At 39.0% G+C, this 21,332-nt stretch overlaps 1 protein-coding gene across 1 annotated transcript in view; it reads right to left on the reverse strand.

Moving 5' to 3' along the window:
* The window catches only part of PCED1B (PC-esterase domain containing 1B), a 156,712-nt gene that overhangs the window by 56,355 nt on the left and 79,025 nt on the right, over positions 1-21,332 (reverse strand). Inside the window, exon 4 of the mRNA XM_063694038.1 lies at positions 8,306-8,403. The gene's annotated coding sequence lies outside the window, so the exon portion shown is untranslated. The remainder of the gene's footprint in view (positions 1-8,305; positions 8,404-21,332) is intronic.

Consider the following 21,332-nt stretch of genomic DNA (forward strand, 5'->3'; position numbering starts at 1 on the left):
AACTGGAAATATTATTTCGCCAGAATGGTCCACATTTCCAATTAATTGAGGCTTCAAATTTAAAGAAGAAAGAAGCAGACTCTGAGAGGATGAATGATTATATTGGTGCAATTTTTGCATTTGATAAAAAATCTTTATGAAAATCTCGCCCTCAGCTAGTATGTCCAGATGTTCTGATGAGCTTTGATGTTCCCTTGTGTCATCTTTGAGAACAGACCTCCCTAGTTTAAGCTCCATATTAGTTTTCTTAATTGAAACTAAATAACATTGGCACAGAAGGTGTTGTATGAGCCTTTCAGAGATGTAGAAGATCAGAAGCAGAGAAGGGGAAGGTGGAGATTAGTTGCTAGTTCTAAATTGTGGTTGCAACCTCACAGTAGATAATTGGGCATTTTACAAAGCAAATTAAGGCAAATTATGGTAATGTTCCAATTTGCAATTTGTATAATCTAGACACAAATTTATGTAATTACTTTTCAAAGTTAAAAATGATAGACAATTGCCTCAGGGCCTGTTGTAAACAATAGTAATGCATTTTTATACATTCAGCATGAAGATAATCAATCTTACGTTCATGACACTGGTACATTTGGAATCTCATCCCAATTTTCTTTTCTTTTCTTTTTTTTTTTTTGAGATGGAGTCTCACTCTGTCACCCAGGCTGGAGTGCAGTGGCGTGATCACGGCTCACTGCAACCTCCACCTCCTGAGTTCAAGCAGTTCTCCTGCCTCAGCCTCCTGAGTAGCTGGGATTACAGGTGCTCACCACCATGCCCAGCTAATTTTTGTATTTTTAGTAGAGACAGGGTTTCACCATGTTGGTCAGGCTGGTCTCGAACTCCTGACCTTGTGATTTGCCCACCTCAGCCTCCCAAAGTGCTGGGATTACAGGCATGAGCCACCGTGCCTGGCCTCATCCCAATTTTCTATGCTTTTTTTCCCTTTATTTTTTGAGATGGAGGCAAGAGCTACATAGGCTACCTGGGCTGTTGCCATCCCATTGTTTGAAAGCATAAGCCTGATGTTATCTGTCCTCACCAGCCCATGAAATTTCCTGAGGCAGCACTCCACCTGCTTAAGTAGTAACTTAGCACTGCCCCCCAACAATGTGTCCCACTTATGCTGGGGACTTTCTACAAGTGGGTGCTTTGCACTTGTCCACATACTAGTCTGTCAAATGCAGTCAGCACATGGCATCCACCGGGCCCTCCTCCAGCTGCACTTCCTGATGCCTGTCTGCCATCTAATCCCTGCCACAGCCAACCACCACTGTCTGAGGTGAGGATGCTGGTGTCTACGCCAAAGGTGCTGTATTCTCAGGGTATGAGTGTGGTGTGGGGTTTTGTATAGAGGAAGGGAGAAAGTCTCTCTTTCTAATTCTCTGCTACCCTTGGTCATGTGGGCCCTTAAGCAGATCTGATTACATTTAGAGTCCTTTCTATTCTTCCAGCTTCTGGCCTTTACCCTCTCCCAGAACCTTAAAGTCTCCCAAGAAAATAGATCTGTCAGCATCTGGCACTAATTCCATGGCCAGAACCTCAAACTTTCTTTTTTTTTGAGACAGGGTCTCGCTCTATCACCCAGGCTGGAGTGCAGTGACACGATCTCGGCTCACTGCAACCTCCACCTACCGCGTTCAAGCGATTCTCCTGCCTCAGCCTCCTGAGTAGTACAGGTGTGTGCCACCATACTGGGTTAATTTTTGTATTTTTAGTAGAGACAGGGTTTCACCTTGTTGGCCAGGCTTGTCTCAAACTCCTGACTTCAGGTGGTCTGCCCACCTTGGCCTCCCAAAGTGCTGGGATTATAGGCATGAGCTACTGCGCCTGGCCCAGAACCTCAAACATTCTTTTGGGAACATTCCTCCAGTTTCTAGTTGCCACCCCCACCACCCCATCACCAGGCTGGACTAAGGCATCAGTACAACATAGCTGCTATAATCATCATCTCTCCTGTCTCCTTTGAGACATTCTGTCAACCAAACTCATGTCCTCTAATCAGTCACGAAGCAGAAGACTCCAAGTACATCAAAGGTTACATATGGGTTTAGTGTGAGGGTGATTGGAACCACAGTGAGGAATGGGGTGAATGTGTCAGTCACCCCATTAGCAGTCAGTCAGCCAAAATGCTCTCTTATATGAGGAGATATTTCTCTCCAATTTCGCCAATGATGAAATAAAACCTGACAACCTTATTCTCCACACAAAACATACTTTCCCTCAGTGAATCATTTAGGTAGGCACTGCCAGTCCTTCCAGTGCCTGGGATTAGTCATCCCTTTGAGGCATTCCCTCATATGCCCCCAGATGAGTACTTGTGTTTATTGGGCACTCTATGACTGGATAGCATCCCCTTCCCTGTCCTCCAGAGCCAGGATGAACACAGCCTAAGCTACTCACTCCTGCTCTGAGGGATCTCAGAGTTCACAGCTGGTGCTTCATATGGGACTGCTCAGTTTATTCCAAGGAGACAGTCCTTTTGTTTTCTCTCTGCTACTTCTTTCTTTACTCAGTCATAATTGTATCTTCCTGCCATCCCCACTGGAGATAGCTTTGACTTCTGGTTTAGTGAAAAATCTGTTTTTCTTCCTACCGTACTCTCAACATTCAATGCTTCTGTGAACAATACATTAGTGGGTTTTTTTTTCCCCCACACTGATCAATATTCCAACACCAGTTGACACTGGAAATAGCGTCAGATCCCAAAGGTTAAGGGCTCAGTCCCATGAGGCTATCCACCACTTCAGATGCAAATTGCAAGTAGTAGGTCCCCAGGTTACCATAACTTCTACTGGACTTGGCTACAAATTGGAGGCTCCTATGACTCCCTTCTCAGGTTCAATAATTTACTAGAATGGCTCATAGAACCCAGGAAAACAGTTTACTTGTTATTGCCAACTTATTAGAAAGGATATTTTAAGAGATACAAATGAACAGCCAGATGGAAGAGATGCATAGGACAAGGTATGGGCCATGAGGCATGGTCATGCCACCCTCCCAGCACCTCCATGTGTTCAGCAACCCGAAGGTCTCTGAACCCCAGAGGATGGGGAATGGGTCTGAAGTTTCCAAGCTTCTAATCATGGCTTGGTTTTTCTGGTGTCCAGCCTTCATCCAAGAACCTACTGAGGGTTGCCTCATGAGAACAAAAGACACTGTTGTCACCCAGGGATTTCCAGGGGATTAGGAGCTCTGCATCAGGAACTGGGGGAAAAAAACAAATATTAGAAACAAAGATGCACCTAGCACCTCTATTGCTTAGGAAATTACAAGGGTTTTAGGAGCTCTGTGCCAGGAATTGAGGATAAAGACCAAAATATGTATTCCTTATTATAAATCACAATATTGTACTTCTCTTCCTTATGTTTTCCTGATTTTAGTCAGTATGAAATCCAGCCACTTTTTAAGAAGGAAAATATTGAGCAATAATATTATTTAAAGAATCACTGGCTAGGGCATACCAGTATTAAAAGGAGAAAGCTGGGTGGGATGCCTTCTGCTTGTAATCTCAGTAACTTGGGAGGCTGAGGTGGGAAGATGGCTTAAGCCCAGGAGTACGAGACCAGTCTGGGCAATGTAGCGACACCCTGTCTCTAAAAAAAAAAGAAAATTAAAAATAAATAAATAGGCCGGGCACAGTGACTCACGCCTGTAAACCCAGCACTTTGGGAGGCTGACGCAGGCAGATCACCTGAGGTCAGGAGTTCAAGATCAGCCTGACCAACATGGTGAAACCCTATCTCTACTAATATATAAAATTAGCTGGGCATGGTGGCAGATGCCTGTAATCCTAGCTACTTGGGAGGCTGAGGCAGGAGAATTGCTTAAACCTGGGAGGCTGAGGTTGCGGTGAGCCGAGATTGCACCATTGCACTCCAGCCTGGGCAACAAGAGTGAAACTCCGTCTCAAAATACATACATACATACATACATACATACATACATACATACTGAAAGAAGTAAACAAAAAGGTTTCTGAATTCTGAAATGGGATTTCTGTATACCAGAAATTTCTATAACCTGACATTTAGAAATTGTTACAACATTCTAGATAACAACCAAATAAAATTATTAATGAGGTGTGACTCCTTTGGAAAAAAGCCCTGAATTAATTTAATTCATGGATATAAAGATACTGTGCAAGTTAATATCAATTTGCCACCTCAAATTAACATGAGTCCAAAAGTGAATAAATACTTTTACATTCAATTTGTTTTTGTTGCCCAGATATTATGAGCACTTTTCCACTTTGCATCTAGGATAATGTAGTCTTTTTCAAAGTCAATATACATCTCTAGATTATAGTTCTAAGATAAAGCCGGCACCATATTTTAACTGTAAATATTCTACTCAACTAGCAATTCTACCTCTTTTACAATTTGTGATTCACTTTTTCTATTCTAAATATCAAAAATGCAGAATTATAGGAATTTGAAGAGGGATATTATAAGGGTGTTTAAAAATAATTATAGATGTATATTATCTAGATATATATGGTATATAGTTATTACATGTTATACAAGTTATAAGTCACAATACTCAGCATTACTTATCAAGGCTTACTATCCATCTGACACCTTGCCACGTCTTTACCTACATTATCTCATTTGAAGTACAGAGAGTTTTAATTCCCATTTTACAGATGAGGAAACTAATGCTCAGTGATGCTAAGTAACTTGCTCAAGTTAATAGTCTAAGTGGGAGACCCAGGATTTGAACTTGCATCTCTCTGACCCCAGGAGTTATGCACTTAACCTCTATGCTCTGATGTAGAAAAGGCAGAGAACCACTTAAAAAAAATTAAATTCCAGATGTGCAAAAGTATATATAAATTACTTTTGTATCCTTTTACAAAACTGTCATATTCATTACTTTTAGGCATGGGTCTAAAAAAGGTAAATGCTGGAATAGATGAAGCGCTAAGAGCAAGAGGACCTGAGGCATACCAGGACCAGTGGGTAGAGTATGCCAATGCACAGCCAAAAGAAGCAGAAGTCTTGATGGTACTTCAGATGAAATTTGGGTTAAAGAGCTTAATTTGATTCCCCTAACATTTTATTTATTTATTTATTTTGTTTGTTTGTTTGTTTTGTTTGTTTGTTTTTTGGGATTGAGTCTCACTCTATAGCCTAGGCTGGAGTGCGGTAGCACAATCTCCGCTAACTGCAACCTCCACCTCCCAGGTTCAAGCGATTCTTCTGCCTCAGCCTCCCGAGTAGCTGGAATAACAAGCGTGCGCCACCATGCCTGGCTAATTTTTGTATTTTTCCTAGAGCCAGGTTTTCTCCATGTTGGCCAGGCTGGTCTTGAATTCTTGGCCTCAAGTGATCCACCCTCCTCAGACTTCCAAAGTGCTGGGATTACAGGCGTGAGCCACCTCAGCCGGCCATATTTCTTTTATAGAGACAGAGTCTCACTATGTTTCCCAGGCTGATCTCAAACTCCTGGGCTCAAGTGATGGGCCTGCCTCGGCTTTCCAAAGTGCTGGGATTACAGGTGTGAGCCACCATGCCTGGCCCCTCCCTAACATTTATTAAACTTGTTTGCTGGCCACCATGCTAGACACTTTTGCATACATATTTATTTTAATTGATCTGAATAAGAATAATAGTCTTCAAAGCATCGCAGCATTTACCACAGACATTTTCCTCAGCCTTTTAAAACATATGAAACACCTGAGAAATATTTGTGAGCCTCATATAATCATTTTTTTAAAGATCTGAAATCTCTCCTTTTAGATTAATACTTAAACAATTGATGAAGATAATATCTCTTATCTGGGCATTACATTTTTCTTCTGGTACTTCAAAGATTAATCATATTCATCCTAAAATTAGTGACTACAAATCTTCTTTGGCAGGATGGCCCAACTTCCGTTATAAATATCATAGACATTTTGCTTTTTTATCCCACCATGTTTAAGAAAAAAAAATATATATGTGTTTATGTACGGAATTAAGGAGCTAACAGGCTGGGCATGGTGGCTCACGCCTGTAATCCCAGCACTTTGGGAGGCTAAGGTGGGCAGATCACGAGGTCAAGAGATCGAGACCATCCTGACTAACATGGAGAAACCCTGTCTCTACTAAAAATACAAAAATTAGCTGGGCGTGGTGGCGGGCGCTTCTAGTCCCAGCTACTCGGGAGGCTGAGGCAGGAGAATCGCTTGAACCCAGGAGGTGGAGGTTGTAGTGAGCCAAGATTGTGCCACTGCACTCCAGTCTGGCGATAGAGGGAGACTCTGTCAAAACAAAAAAAGAAACATACAGGAGATAAATGATTCTGAACTTCGAAAAAGTTACTTTAAGTTACATATCAGGTTTTGAAGGAATCTACAACTTTTCTGGTGGTTGATTTTTTCCTTCTACTACCCGCCATAGTTTAATCATCCGATTTAATGCCTGATAGGTCATTCTGTGACACTTTCTATGTCTCCTACATGGCTGCTCTGAGTCAAAAGTGTGAAGGAAATCTTGAGTTTCTTCTTCATTGTCTCAGTTGATTTTCTCCTCTTTATTGTCCTGTCTTCCCCATTGCCTTTTTCAACAAGTTGTCTCTCAAAAAACTGCCCTCACAAACACACAAAAACATTTTGGTACTTTCTCAGCCTTGTCTGTTTCAAAATGATTTCTCCTTGTCACATTCTTAACCTCTTTCCCTCAACAACACTGCTGTTTCCTCTAGGCTAGGCAGCTGATCTGAGCAGCATCTCAGGAGACAGTTCCTTCCCAACACAATACCACTAGGAAAGGAAGAGAGGTTCCGTCCTGTGCCAGTCCTTATCTTTTACACATATGATCTCCTAATAAGAGATCTGGAGGAAGGCATAGCTATCTCCATTTTACAGGATCAGGGTCAGAGAATTAAGCAGTTTGCCCAAGTTCATAAAGCTAGGAAATGCCCAGTTGGCATTGGCTCATGCTAATTCACTTTGAGCCACAAAATTCATGCTATTTCACTATGTCATCTTGTTTTCTACCACATTCAGAATCAAACTCAAAATTTATCAGTCTAGCAATCATAGATTTCCTTGATCAGAATTTCTTTTTGAGATAGGGTCTCACCCTGTCACCCAGGCTGGAGTGCCATGTGCCATGGTGCAATCTCAGCTCAGTGCAGCCTCTGCTTCCAAACAACAATAACAAAAGAACTGAACAATAACCAAAAAAAAAAAAAAAAAAGCAACCCACGACTTTTTAACTGAACAAGCAAGTGGGTGAACTGAAGAAGATGATTTATGTTGGGTTCAAATTAGTAGCCTGAAAGAACAATTGGAAGAAGTATCTCAAAATAAGGAGCAATAATTCAAAGAGGCAGAAATTATGAGCAAAAAGATAGCAGACTTGGAAGAAAGATCCAGGAGACCTACAAGCAAATATCAGAAAAACATAAGAGCACAGATCAAGGAGAGGCAAAGTTAGTTAAAATTAGATTTATTCAAGTCAGCAGATGGAAATGTATTACTAAGGTCCACACACTTAGACATATTCTGGTAAGATTTCTGAACTCCAAGGATTAAGACAAATCTTGTAAATACAGAGACAGAAAGATCAAGTATGCAAATATCTATCTATAGACACATACATATACATATAGAAGAGGAAGAAGAAGAAGAGGAAGAAGAGGAAGAAAAGAAGAAAAGAAGAAGAAGAAGGAGAAGAAGAAGAAGAAAGAAGCAGCAGCAGAAGAAGAAGAAGAGGAAGAAAAAAAACAAGAAGAAGAAGAAACATTAGACTGATACAGGACTGTGTCATCTACAACTCAGGAGCTAATAAAAATTACTAATATCAGAGAGAAAAGAACTACAATCCAAGAATTTTATATCTGAGGCAAGATATTATCTTTCTTTTATCAGGAGAAAAACTATATTTGTGACTATGCAAGAATTCATAGAAAATATCATCCTCCTATTCCATCTTAGGGAAACCAGGTCAGAGTAGAAGATGAAGAGAGGAAACAAAAATGGAAAGCACTATAGCTTGCAGTAAGTAAAGTTAGATGCAAATAGGTGTTAACAAAGTGAGATTAATATAATAGCTAAATAAGCAATCTTTAAAAAGAAGAATTTACTGCAAGAAAAATCTAATAATAGCTTAGAACCCAAAGTATTAAGCCATATCAGCAAAAAAAGTATTTGAAAGTAGAATAGGGCCAGGCCCGGTGGCTCATGCCTGTAATCCCAGCACTTTGGGAGGGCAAGGTGGGCGGATCACCTGAGGTCCAGAGTTCTAGACCAGCCTGACTAACATGGAGAAACCCCATCTCTACTAAAAATACAAAATTAGCTGGGCGTGGTGGTGCATACCTGTAATCCTAGCTACTCAGGAGGCTGAGGCAGAGGAATCGCTTGAACCCGGGAGGCAGAGGTTGCAGTGAGTCGAGATGGTGCCATTGCACTCCAGCCTGGGCAACAAGAGCAAAACTCCGTCAAAAAAAAAAAAAAAAAAAAAGTAACCTGGCAGGAAGAATGGAGAAGTAAAGGTATTCAAAGGTCTCATTTATTGGTGGGAACAGTGAAAAAAAGAGTGATTTGGCTGAAAGGAAAAAGCATGTGGATTTCATATGATAGTTCAGAAACTTGTGTGTGATGATAAAGGGAAGATAATTAATAAGAAAATGAGAATGTAGAGCAACCTGAACAAATCAGCAAAAATGAAGAAAGAAAAAAGAGGAAATGCAAAGTAAGACCAAAGATAAATATTAAATAAGCTAGAATGAATAAAATAGTTGTTATACTTGACATGAATGGGCTAAATTTTCTATTGAAAAACAGAGACTGGCAGGTTGGGTTAAATAACAAAATTAAGCAATACACTGTTTATTGGTTTTTTAATGCTTAAAACAAAGTGAGTTTTTTAAAGACTGAAAAACGAAATGGACAAAGAGATATCACAAAGAGAAAGCAGAAGTTCATATTAATACCAGGTGGGCAGAATTTAAGCTTAAAACCACCAATGAAATTAAAGATGAGTAATATCCGGGAGGGAGGTGGGGGGCAGTCCCCGCCTGGCCACCGCCCCGTCCGGGAGGTGGGGGGTGCCTCTGCCCGGCCGCCCTGTCTGGGAAGTGAGGAGCCCCTCTGCCCGGCTGCCACCCCGTCTGGGAAGTGTACCCAACAGCTCATTGAGAACGGGCCATGATGACCATGGCGGTTTTGTCGAATAGAAAAGGGGGAAATGTGGGGAAAAGAGAGATCAGATTGTTACTGTGTCTGTGTAGAAAGAAGTAGACATAGGAGACTCCATTTTGTTCTGTACTAAGAAAAATTCTTCTGCCTTGGGATGCTGTTAATCTATAACCTTACCCCCAACCCCGTGCTCTCTGAAACATGTGCTGTGTCCACTCAGGGTTAAATGGATTAAGGGCGGTGCAAGATGTGCTTTGCTAAACAGATGCTTGAAAGCAGCATGCTCCTTAAGAGTCATCACCACTCCCTAATCTCAAGTACCCAGGGACACAAACGCTGCGGAAGGCGGCAGGGCCCTCTGCCTAGGAAAACCAGAGACCCTTGTTCACATGTTTATCTGCTGACCTTCCCTCCACTATTGTCTTATGACCCTGCCAAATCCCCCTCTCCGAGAAACACCCAAGAATGATCAATAAATACTAAAAAAAAAAAAAGATGAGTAATATACAATGATAAAAAGAACTTTTTTTTTTTTTGAGACAGGGTCTCACTTTGTTGCCCAAGCTGAAATACAGCGGCATGATAATAGTTCACTGCAGCCTTGAACTCCTGGGCTCAAGCGATCTTCCTATCTTGGCCTCCCAAAACACTAGGATTACAGGCATCAGTCACCATGCTGGGCCAAAAAGTACAATTTAGGTAAAAGATATACTAGTAATTACTTTGTATGTATTAGATACAGCAGCTAAATATATGAAGTGTTAGAAATGCAAGGAGAACTTCATTTAGAAATATATACGATATATGTCTTTCAGAATTCTCCAAATCCAATGGGGCAAAAAAATAGTAATAATGACAAACAGAAATTAAACAGTAAAACTATTGAAATGATGGGGTTTAGGACATACTACCCCAAAATATGGCAGCTTGCCATATTGAATATTTTAAGCTGAAGGAATCTGAAAAATGGCAGGTACAGAAAGGACACTCTGACTCTTTCTTCTCCCCTGAAATACGACATAAGACCCTCACATGAGAGGTACCTTCCTGATACTCAGAGAGAAGGACACCTTTATCACCGAAGATGGGAAGATGGAGGGATGTTGCGAGGAATTCAAACCAATAGGCCTTGATAAGTTTCCTCCAGTTTGCTATCCTAGCTCAAACCCTCTCTGCCCTATCATATTTTTCCACAACTTTCTACTCTTTGTCAAACCTAGTATAAAAATACTCAGGGTTAACTGTTTCTTTAGGTCTTCATTTCCACTTCTGTGTTATGTAAAACAGATTTTAAATAAATTTGTATTCTTTTCTCTTGTTAATCTGTATCTTACAGCCCCAGCAAACAACCTAGAAGTGAGAGGATATTTTTCCTCCCCTGCAATATTAAACCATATATCCTTTGAGTAGAAAGTATTAAGTAGAAAATATTCATATTTTTGCATGTTCATGGAGTATTTATGACATTTGGTCATACTCTTGGTTGAAAAAACTTAACTTTTTTTTAAAGGTCAATTTTACAGTTTATATTCTCTAATAAGACTCAGAAATAAGAAAAAAAGACAAAAATTCTAAATACTTATGAAAAAACAACAACACCAACAAAGTAACAAAACTTTAATAAAGTAACAACACTTTAATAGCTCTGGGTCAAAAAGAAAATAAAAACCAAAATTCAAAATTATTTCAAAGCAATGGCAAGAACTACTATTTATGTCAAACCAATAAGACGTATGGAAATCTATGAGAGGAATATTTGTAGCTTTAAGTGCCTTTGCCATTAAAGATTAAGAGCTGAAAAGTAAAGAACAATACTCATCTTTAAGAAATTAGAAAAAGAAAACAAAAACAAAACCAAGTGGAAAGATTAAAATAGTGAGGAAGGAAAATAATGAACAAGAAAGCAAAATAATAAGTAAAAGAGCAGAAAGGATAAATAGACCTAAAAAGGAAAATCAATAGAAGCCTGACTAAGAGAAACATACACAAGATAAGAAATAAGAGAGAGACAATCAAATATAAGACACTGAAAACATTATAAGAGAATATTAGATTCAATGGCAACATTTCAAAAAACCTACAGGGAATAAATGATGTTCTTGCAAAATATAAACTAACACAATTGACCCAAGAAGAAACATAAAACTTGAGTAGATCAAATGCTACAGAAGAGACAGAAGGAGGCTTAAAAGACCTACTATCTAAAAAATCACCAGGACCAGATAGATTGTGATAAGTTCTAGCTGATCTTTAAAAACACACAAGTAAACCAGGTAATTCATATGGAACTGGTACTTTTCCAGAATATAGAAAAAGCAGTCTCTGGCCTCTCCTTTTTTCTCTTCATCATTTTTCCTGTCTTTAATGTTAGTGTCCCCATCTACCTCACCCAAATATTTTGGCTCATTTAACTGTCTTCACAGACTTGCTGGTTTCAACATCACTACTCCTTGCCCCTTTCCCGACCACCTTCCGTCATCAAAATGTCTGCCTCCTCTGGCAGCTGGTCAAGCTGGGCCTTAGGAGAGCAATGTTGGCCTGCCCAGGTACTGCTCGAGAGTTTTACTCCGGAGGTGCTCCTTTGAGCTAGAAGGCCCATCTTCCCTCCATGGAGAACACTGACTCCCTCTTTGGGCTCTGCTGTTTTTAGGCTTCCTGTAACAGAATACCAACTCAAAATGTCCTAAACAATAAGAGAATTTATTATCTTAAGTAATTCGATCGAGTCCATGGTTCAGCAATATCATCTAGAATCCAGCTTCGTTCTCTGTGCTGCTATTTATGACACTCACTTCATTGTAGGGTTGCTTTTCCTCGTTGTCATAATATGGCTACCAGCACAACTGGGTACACGTGTGTCCTTGTCCATGTGCAGGATTCAAAGACAACTGGCTCTTTCCCCTGACAACTCTGGTGAAACACACCTCACATTTCTTTAGCCCAATCACAGGTAGGGGACACAGTTGGCTTTGAGTGATCATCTGAGGAAAGACTGTTGGAGAGACAGCCACAATGCCCTTTTCAGTTCCCACTTCATTTTCCTAGTTGGTCAGCAGGGAAATCCAGCACTGACCCCTAGGAATGCCCAACAGATATGGAATTTGTCACCACAAAGGGTACCAAGATATGCTATACTCCCCAAAATATGCCTTTTTGTTATGTTGAATATTTTAGCTAAAGGCCATCGAGACCAACAGACACAGAAAAAGCTCTAAAAATAGGGCACAAATTTTCCTTTAATAAAGAAAATTTAGAACATTTCCATCTTTAAAGGTGTCTGCTTTTCCCTTATGGAGAAGAGGACTCAATAACTCTTATCAATGGAGAAAGCACTAAACAATCCTTGTTTACCATACTTTTCTTGGTCACCTTCCTATAACTTGCCTCCTGACCTAGAAGTCCCAAATCCCTTTTCCTTTATTTTGCTAAAAATGGAATACCGTAAAAGCCTTAATCATCTGGCTGCCTCCTTGAGGAATATTTTTCTTTATAAACTCTGGTGTTACGTATGTAGCTATGTACATAATTAAAACTGTTTTTTTCTCTTGTTAATCTGTCTGTTATTTGTTTGATTCATGGACTCCAAGCCAATGAACCTAAGAGGGGTAAATAAAAAAAATATTTTTTTCTACTCTGATAACCAATAGAAAAATTAACGCTTTGACACACGAGATGCTTTTATTATTATTATTATTTTTACCACACCTCATCTTGATTAGTTACTTGTTTGTAGAAAGACTTCCCTCTTTGATTCTTTTGTTTTACAGCAGGAATGATTGAGATGAGCAGAGCGTTATTTCAAATTCTCTCATAAGACTGGATTGTAAATCACTTACTGTCAAGACTGTGGCCAGTTGCCATTCAACTATACTTAATTCATACACTATTGCTATTGACATGTTTCTCAGGTGAGTGAAAAGTTTCTATGCCTCTGTATTTTAATTGGTTTAGCTCAAGTTTTTGGCTAAATTTGTCAAAGAAAAACAAAGCCAGTTAAAGCTAGTTAAAGATTATAAAGACAAACCAGTATGGAACTGAGCTCAACTCCAATCCATATAGAGGCTACTGGGCATTTTAAAGGGAGAATGAGGGAGTGAAGAGAGAGAAACTGCCCGGCTCAACCAAAGTAATGGAAGTGAAAAATTACAATTATTGGGTAAAAGGGGTTGGCCAACGTGATTAGACCATCTGGGTTTGTTAACTAGTGCTTATCAAAGTTAAGCTCTTACCCTCCCACAGAGCCTGGGAGACAGGGGCCAAGTCTTCAGATGTTGGCTAGAACAAACGGTAAATTTTTCAACAACCTTGAGATTTCCCAGACGGGAACTTGAGGAGGGCTGGGTTGACCCCGGGTCAGGGCTTGAGCTATGCTAGCGTTTAATCAAGTCTCTTGGTGGGGGAGTGGGCATGACAAAATCATTTGTGATGAGAGGAAAGAACAGTTGTCAGATGTAGCCTAAAGAAATCACACTACAGTAATGATTTTAATATTATAGCTGTTGACATATGATTCTGCTTGGTCACTAAATTTATAATTTCACCTACTAATGTAAAGTCAAATTAATACTGTGTATTGAACTTTTAATTGAATAGAGGACTAATGTGCACATTATGCCTCTGTCATCCCTGAATACATTCTTATGTAACAGAATAATAAAACCGGCTCCAAAGAGAGCCTTAAATCCACTATTTGGAAAAACTTTTTAAAATGGAAGAACAAGGTTTTGTGTCAAATAGTCAACATTTGTCCATTAGCTTTAAGTGATCATAGAAAATCATGGAGTTAGTAATAAAAGCCTATATAGACATTTGAACAAGTAAATTAAATACAGAATAGAACTTTTTAGCCTTGTGAATTCTTTCATTGTAGAAACATTATTAAAACAACTGACAATAAATAATATATGTTCTCTCTGGAGTTGTTAAAATAATATGTGCCAAATTAGTTCTCAGAATCTTTCCCCATGCACATTCACTCTTTAGGAACATATACGTGAAAATGTAAAAACTTTTATAAAGCTGACAAAAGTGAAAAGCAATTCTAGTAAAACTGCCCATCATTCATTCATTATTGGCTGTAAAATAGTGGTGTCTTTGCAACCACAGGCAGTACTATGTGGAATAATTTGCTATAGGGAAATGGAGTAAATGTTTTGCTAACTCAGATATGCCTCTGGTGGGTTTGTTCTATACTGTATGCTGAAAGTCCAAAAGGAAAAAAATGTTGTCTTATTACAAACCACAGTTTGGACTTAGAAGATGACAGTAGAAAATTGAGCAAAATAATCCCAGTTGGGAATTTGCAAACCCTAGCTCAAAGGAGCCCCTCCAGGGTAAAACTCTCGAGCAGTACCTGGGCAGGCCAACATTGGTCTCCTAAGGCCCAGCTTGATCAGCTACCAGAGGAAGCCAGAGGCAGCCTAGGAGATCAGAATGGTTTCAGGGGACAGTTCCAACTATTTCCCGTAGGCACATTGCCCAGGATTGCCTCAGGACCTGCTCACTACATCCTGGCTATTTCAGCCAATTCATTGTGACTCAACTAGCCACATAAACAGCTTGGGCTGCTGCTTCAAAGGATACAAGCCATAAGCCTTGGCAGCATCCAGGTCCACATGGCATTAATTCTGCAGGCATGCAAAATGCCAGAGAGATGGAGGTGTGGAGGCTTCCACCTAGATTTCAGAGGATGTAATGGAAAGCCTGGGAGCCCAGGCAGAAACCTGCCACAAGGGTGGAGCCACCAGAGGAGCTCCCACAGGGGCAATGCCTAGTGGATCTGTGGGAACATGGCCACTGTCAAGACCACAGAATTGTACAGCTACTGGCAGTGTGAAACACTTACCTGGGAAAGCTACAGGCACCAGACTCTAAGCCATGCAGCAAGGCCATTGAGGTGGGGCTTTCTGAGGCCTTGGGGACCCAGTCCCCATACCAGTGTGTCCAGGAGGCAGCACATGGAGTGAAAGATTATTTTGGAGCGTTAAGATTTAATTGTCTGCCCTGTTGGTTTTAGATTTGTATGGGGCCTGTTCTTCCCTTCTCTTGGCCTATTTTTCCCTTTTGGAGTGGGAAGGTTTACCCAATGTCTGTCCCACCATTGTATCTTGAAAGTAAATAAGTTTAAAAAAAAATGTTCACAGGCTCTCAGATGAGACTTTGGACTTTTCATTTGGTGATGGAGCACATTAAGACTTTTGAAACTATTGGGAACAAGTGTTTCTATTTTGTATGTGAGAAGAACATGACTTTTGGGGCATGGGACAAAATGCCATGGTTTAGATATGGTTTATTACTCTCAAAACTCTTGTTGAAATTTGATCCCCAGTTTGGCATTGTAGGGAGGTGAGGCCTAGTGGGAGGTGCTTGGGTCACAAGGATTAATCCCTCATAAGTAGATTAATTCCCTTCCATAGGAGTGGGTGAGTTGTTGCTCTCACAGAATGGAATTATTTACCAGAAAGCATGTTGTTACAGCAGAGAGTTTTGCTTCCTAGACTCTCTTGTTTCCTCCCTCATCATGTGATCTCTTTGCACATGCCTGCTCACTTTTCTGCTTCTCCACCATGTTTTTAGCCAGAATGTAGCCTCACCAGAAGTTGGGTGCTATGTTGTTGAACCTCCCAACCTACATAATTGTGAGCTAAATAAACCTCTTTTCTTTATAAACTATCCAGCCATAGGTAGTCTGGTATAGCAACACCAAATGGACTAAGACAAGGGGAAAAAAACACATGATTATCTCAACTGATATAGAAAAAGCATTTGACAAAATTCAACAGCCTTTCATAATTAAAAAAAAATCAACACACTAGAAATAGAAGGAAACTGCCTCAGTATAATAAAAGCCATATGTGAAAAAACTCACTATGAACATAAAACTCAATGGTGAAAGACTGAAAGCTTTTTCTCTAAAATCAGGCACAAAGCAATGATGCCTACTTTTGCTACTTCTATTCAACATAGAACTGGAAGTTGTAAACACAGTATTTAGGCAAGAAAAAGACATAAAAGACATCCAAATCAGAAAGAAAAAAATAGAATTGTCTCTGTTCACAGATGATATAATCTTATATGTTGAAAACCCTAATTCATCAAAAAACTGTTAGAAATAATAAATAAATTCAGCAAAGTAGCAGGATACAAAGTCAATGCACAAAGTTCGGTTGCATTTCTATACACTAAAAATGAACCATCTGAAAAGAAAATTATAAAAACAATTTCATAGCATCAAAAATAATTAAATACTTACATACTAACTTAAGTGAGAAAAAAATGTAAATATTGAAAACTACAAAACATTGCTAAAAGAAATTAAAGAAGACGTCAATAAATAGAAGACATCCCATGTTCATGGATTGAAAGATTTAATATTGTTGAGATGTCAGTGCTTTGCCAAGTCATCAACAGATTCAATGCAATCCCTATTAAAATTCCAAAGATAGATTTTCAGAAATAGAAAAACCCATCCTAAAATTCATAGGCAATCTTAGGTGGTCCCTGAATAGCCAAAGCGATCTTGCAAAAAAACAAAGCTGGGTGTAATACAATTTGGATATTTGTCCCTTGCAAATCTCATGTTGAAATGTGATCCCCAATATTGGAGGTAGGGCCTAGTGGAAGGTGTTAGGGTCATGGTCGTAGATGCCTTATTAATGGCTTGGTGCCATCCTTGCAGTAATGAATGCATTCTTGTTCTATGAGTTACCATAAGATCTGCTTGTTAAAAAGAGTCTGGCCTCTCCCTCCTCTCTCTCTTTCTTGTTGCCTCTCTCACCATGTAGCATGCCTGCTCCCCCTTTGCCTTCCATCATGATTTTAGGCTTCCTGAGGCCCTCACCAGAAGCAGATATTGGCACTATGCTTCTTGTACACTCTGCAGAACTGTGAGCCAAAATAAACCTCACTTCTTTATAAATCACCCAACCTCAGGTATTTCTTTACAGAAATGCAAAGTAAACTTCTTGTACACACTGCAGAACTGTGAGCCAAAATACACTTCGTTTCTTTATAAATTCACCCAATCTCAGGTATTTCTTTATAGAAATGCAAAACAGATTTCTTGTACACTCTGCAGAACTGTGAGCCAAAATACACCTCATTTCCTTATAAGTCACCCAACCTCAGGTATTTCTTTTATTTTTTTTTAAGTATACTTTAAGTTTTAGGGTACATGTGCACAATGTGCAGGTTTGTTACATATGAATACATCTGCCATGTTGGTGTGCTGCACCCACTAACTCATCATTTACATTAGGTATATCTCCTAATGCTATCTTTCCCCCCCACCACCACCCCACAACAGGCCCCAGTGTGTGATGTTCCCCTTCCTGTGTCCATGTGTTCTCATTGTTCAATTCCCACCTAAGGGTGAGAACATGCGGTGTTTGGTTTTCTGTCCTTGCGATAGTTTGCTGAGAATGATGGTTTCCAGCTTCATCCATGTCCCTACAAAGGACATGAATTCATCCTTTTTTATGGCTGCATAGTATTCCATAGTGTATATGTGCCACATTTTCTTAATCCAGTCTATCATTGTTGGACATATGGGTTGGTTCCAAGTCTTTGCTATTGTGAATAGTGCCGCAATAAACATATGTGTGCATGTGTCTTTATAGCAGCATGGTTTATAATCCTTTGGGTATATACCCAGTAATGGGATGGCTGGGTCAAATGGTATTTCTAGTTCTAGATCCTTGAGGAATCGCCACACTGTCTTCCACAATGGTTGAACTAGCTTATAGTCCCACCAATGGTGTAAAAGTGTTCCTATTTCTCCACATCCTCTCCAGCACCTGTTGTTCCCTGACTTTTTAGTGATTGCCATTCTAACTGGTGTGAGAAGGTATCTCAACCTCAGGTATTTCTTTATAGAAATGCAAAACAGACTAATATAAAAGGATTCACACTTCCTGATTTCAAAACTTACTATACAGTTATAGTAATCAAAACACTGTGGTACTAGCATAAAGTCACACATATCCACCAATGAAATAAAAGAGAGAGCCCAGAAACATACCCTCACATATGTGGTGAAATGATTTTCAATAATGGTACTAAGATAATTCAATGGAGAAAACACCATTTTTTTAACAAATTGTGCTAGAAAAGTGGATATTCACATACAAAAGAATACCCAGTTTTCTGACACCATATGTCGCCTTATCTAACACCATATATAAAAATTAACTAAAAATGGATCAAAGATTGTCTTTGACTGCTTTGTGTTGCTATAACAGAATAACTGAGACTGAATGATTTATAAAGAAAAGTTGACTTAGCTCATGGTTCTGCAAGCTGGTAAGTTCAAGAAAGATAGTGCCAGCATTCATTTGGCTTCTGGTGAAGGCTTTTGTTGCATGTGTTGCAATGCAACCTGGTGGAAGGTCAAAGTGGAAGTGGAAACATGTCAAGAGGCAAAACCTGAGGGGCATTCTGGCTTTATAACAACTCACTCTTGTAGGAACTAATCCATTCCTGCTAGAAGCAATTCAGTATTGTCAGAATGAGAGCGCACTCACTACTGCAAGAACAGAACCGAACCACACACAAGGGCAGAGTCCTCATGACCCAGATACCTCCCATTAGGCTCCATCTCTTAGAGGTTTCACTTCCCAACATTGCCACAAAGGGAATTAAGGTTTCAATATGAGTTTTAGTGGGGAAAAACCATATTCAAACATAGCAAATAACTAAATGTAAAATCTAAAACTGTAAAAGTCTTAGAAGAAAATATGAAAATAGCATCAAAACATTGGATTTGTCACTGATTTCTTGGATAAGACATGAAAGATGCTGGCTGGGTATTGTGGCTCATACATACTCCCAAAGTGGCTCAGCACTTTGGGAGGTTGAAACATTTAAGATTGCTTGAGCCCAGGAGTTCAAACCAGCCTGAGCAATGAGTAAGACACTATCTCTACAAAAATATTTGTTTAAAAAATTAGCTGGACATGGTGGTACATGCCTATAATCCTAGCTACTCAGGAGGCTGAGACAAGAGGATTGTGCTTGAGGCCAAGTGTTTGAGGCTTCAGTGGGCTGTGATTGCACCACTGCACTCCAACCTGGGTGACAGAGAGTGATCCCATCTCAAAAAAAAAAAAAAAAAAAAAAAAAAGAAAAGAAAAAGAAAGAAAAGAAAAACAGCCAACAACAACAAAATAAACAAATTGGACTTCATGAACATTTAAAAATTTTGCAAGCAAAAAGAACAATGCTGGAGGCACCACACTACCTGACTTCAAGATATATTTCAAGGCTGTAGTAAACAAAATATCATGATATTGGTATACAAACAGACACATAGGCCAATGGAACAGAGTAGAGAACCCAGAAATAAATCCACATATTTGCAGCCAACTGATTTTTGACAAAGGTGCCAAAAACGTACACTGAGAAAAGGACATTGTCTTCAATAAATGGTGCTAGAAAAATTTGATATCTATATGCAGAAGAGTGAAACTAGACCCCTATCTCTCACCACATACAAAAATCAACTCAAGATGGATTATAGACTTAAATATAAGATCCGAAACTATAAAACTACTAGAAGAAAACATAGGAGAAACGTTTTAGGACGTTGGTTTTGACAAATATTTTATGATTAAGACCTCAAAAGTACAGGCAACTGAAACGAAAAATAGACAAATGTGACTATACTAAACTAAATAGCTTCTGTACAGCAAAGGAAACAATCTACAGAGTGAAGAGACAATCCACAGAATGGGAGAAAATATTTGCAAAATGTTCATTCAATAAAGGACTAATATCCAGAATATACAAGGAAAACTGAGAGCTCAACAGTAAAAAAAAAAAAGAAAATCCTATTAAAAAATGGGCAAAAACCATGAATAGACATTTCTCAAAAGAAGACATACAAACGGCCAAAAAAATGCTCTACATCACTAATCATCAGAGAAATACAAATAAAAACCACAATGAGATATCATCTCATCCCAGTTAGAATAGCTATTATCAAAAGACAAAAAATAACTAATGCTGGCAAGGATGAAGAGAAAAGGGAACTCTTATACACTGTAGGTAGGAATATCAATTAGTACAGCCATTACGGAAAACAGTAGGGAGATTTCTCAAAAAAACTAAAAATAGAACAACTACCATACAATCCAGCAATCCCACTACTTGGTATTTATCCAGAAGAAAAGAAATCAGTATATTAAAGGGATACCTGCACTCCCATGTTTATTGCAGTATTCACAATAGCAAGAATGTGGAATCAACCTAAGTGTCCATCAGTCGATAAATGGATAAATAAAATGTGGCATATATACATAATGGAATACTATTCAGCTATAAAAAATAATAAAATCATGTCATTTGCACAATATGAATGGAATGGGACTCATGTTAAGTGAGATAAACCAGGTTCAGAAAGACAAATATTGCATGTTCTTACTCATACGGGAGAGCTAAAAATGTTCATGGAGATAGAGAGTAGAAAGATAACAGAAGCTATGTGTGGGTGGGGGCAGGAGATAAAGAGAGGTTGGCTAATGAGTACAAACACAGAAGGAATAAGTTTTAATGTTCAATAGCAGAGTAGGGTTACTATAGTTAATAACAATGTATTGCATATTTCAAAATAGCTAGAAGACTTGAAATGTTCCCAACACATAAAGTGATAAATACTTGAGGTGATGGACACCCCAATACCCTGACTTGATTATTACAGTCTATGCATGTAACAAAATATCACCTGTACCTCATAAATATGTACCAATATTGTCTATCAATAAAAATTGTGCATTAAAAGACAGTATCAACAGAGTAAAATACAACCCACAGAATGGAAGAAAATATTTGCAAATGATGTATCTGATAAGGGATTGATATCCGAAATATAAGTGGAACTCATAAAACTGAACAACAAAAAAGCAAACAACCCAATTCAAAAATGGGCAAAAGACTTTATAGGCATTTCTTCAAAAATATGCAAATGGCCAGTAAGGACATAAAAAGATGCTCAACCTCACTAATCATCAGGGAGATGCAAATCAAAAACTGGAAAGGGAGACCACCTCGCACCCATTAGGATGGCTACTGTAAAAACAAAACAAAACAATTCCAGAAAATAACAAATGTTAAGCAAGGATATGGAGAAATTGGAACCCTTGTGCATTGTTGGTGGAAATGTAAAATGGTATGGTTGCTGTGGAAAACAGTCACAAACTGAAGAATGACC

Source organism: Gorilla gorilla, chromosome 10 (genome assembly GCF_029281585.2).
Source record: "Gorilla gorilla gorilla isolate KB3781 chromosome 10, NHGRI_mGorGor1-v2.1_pri, whole genome shotgun sequence".
In the NCBI taxonomy this organism is placed as follows: domain Eukaryota; kingdom Metazoa; phylum Chordata; class Mammalia; order Primates; family Hominidae; genus Gorilla; species Gorilla gorilla.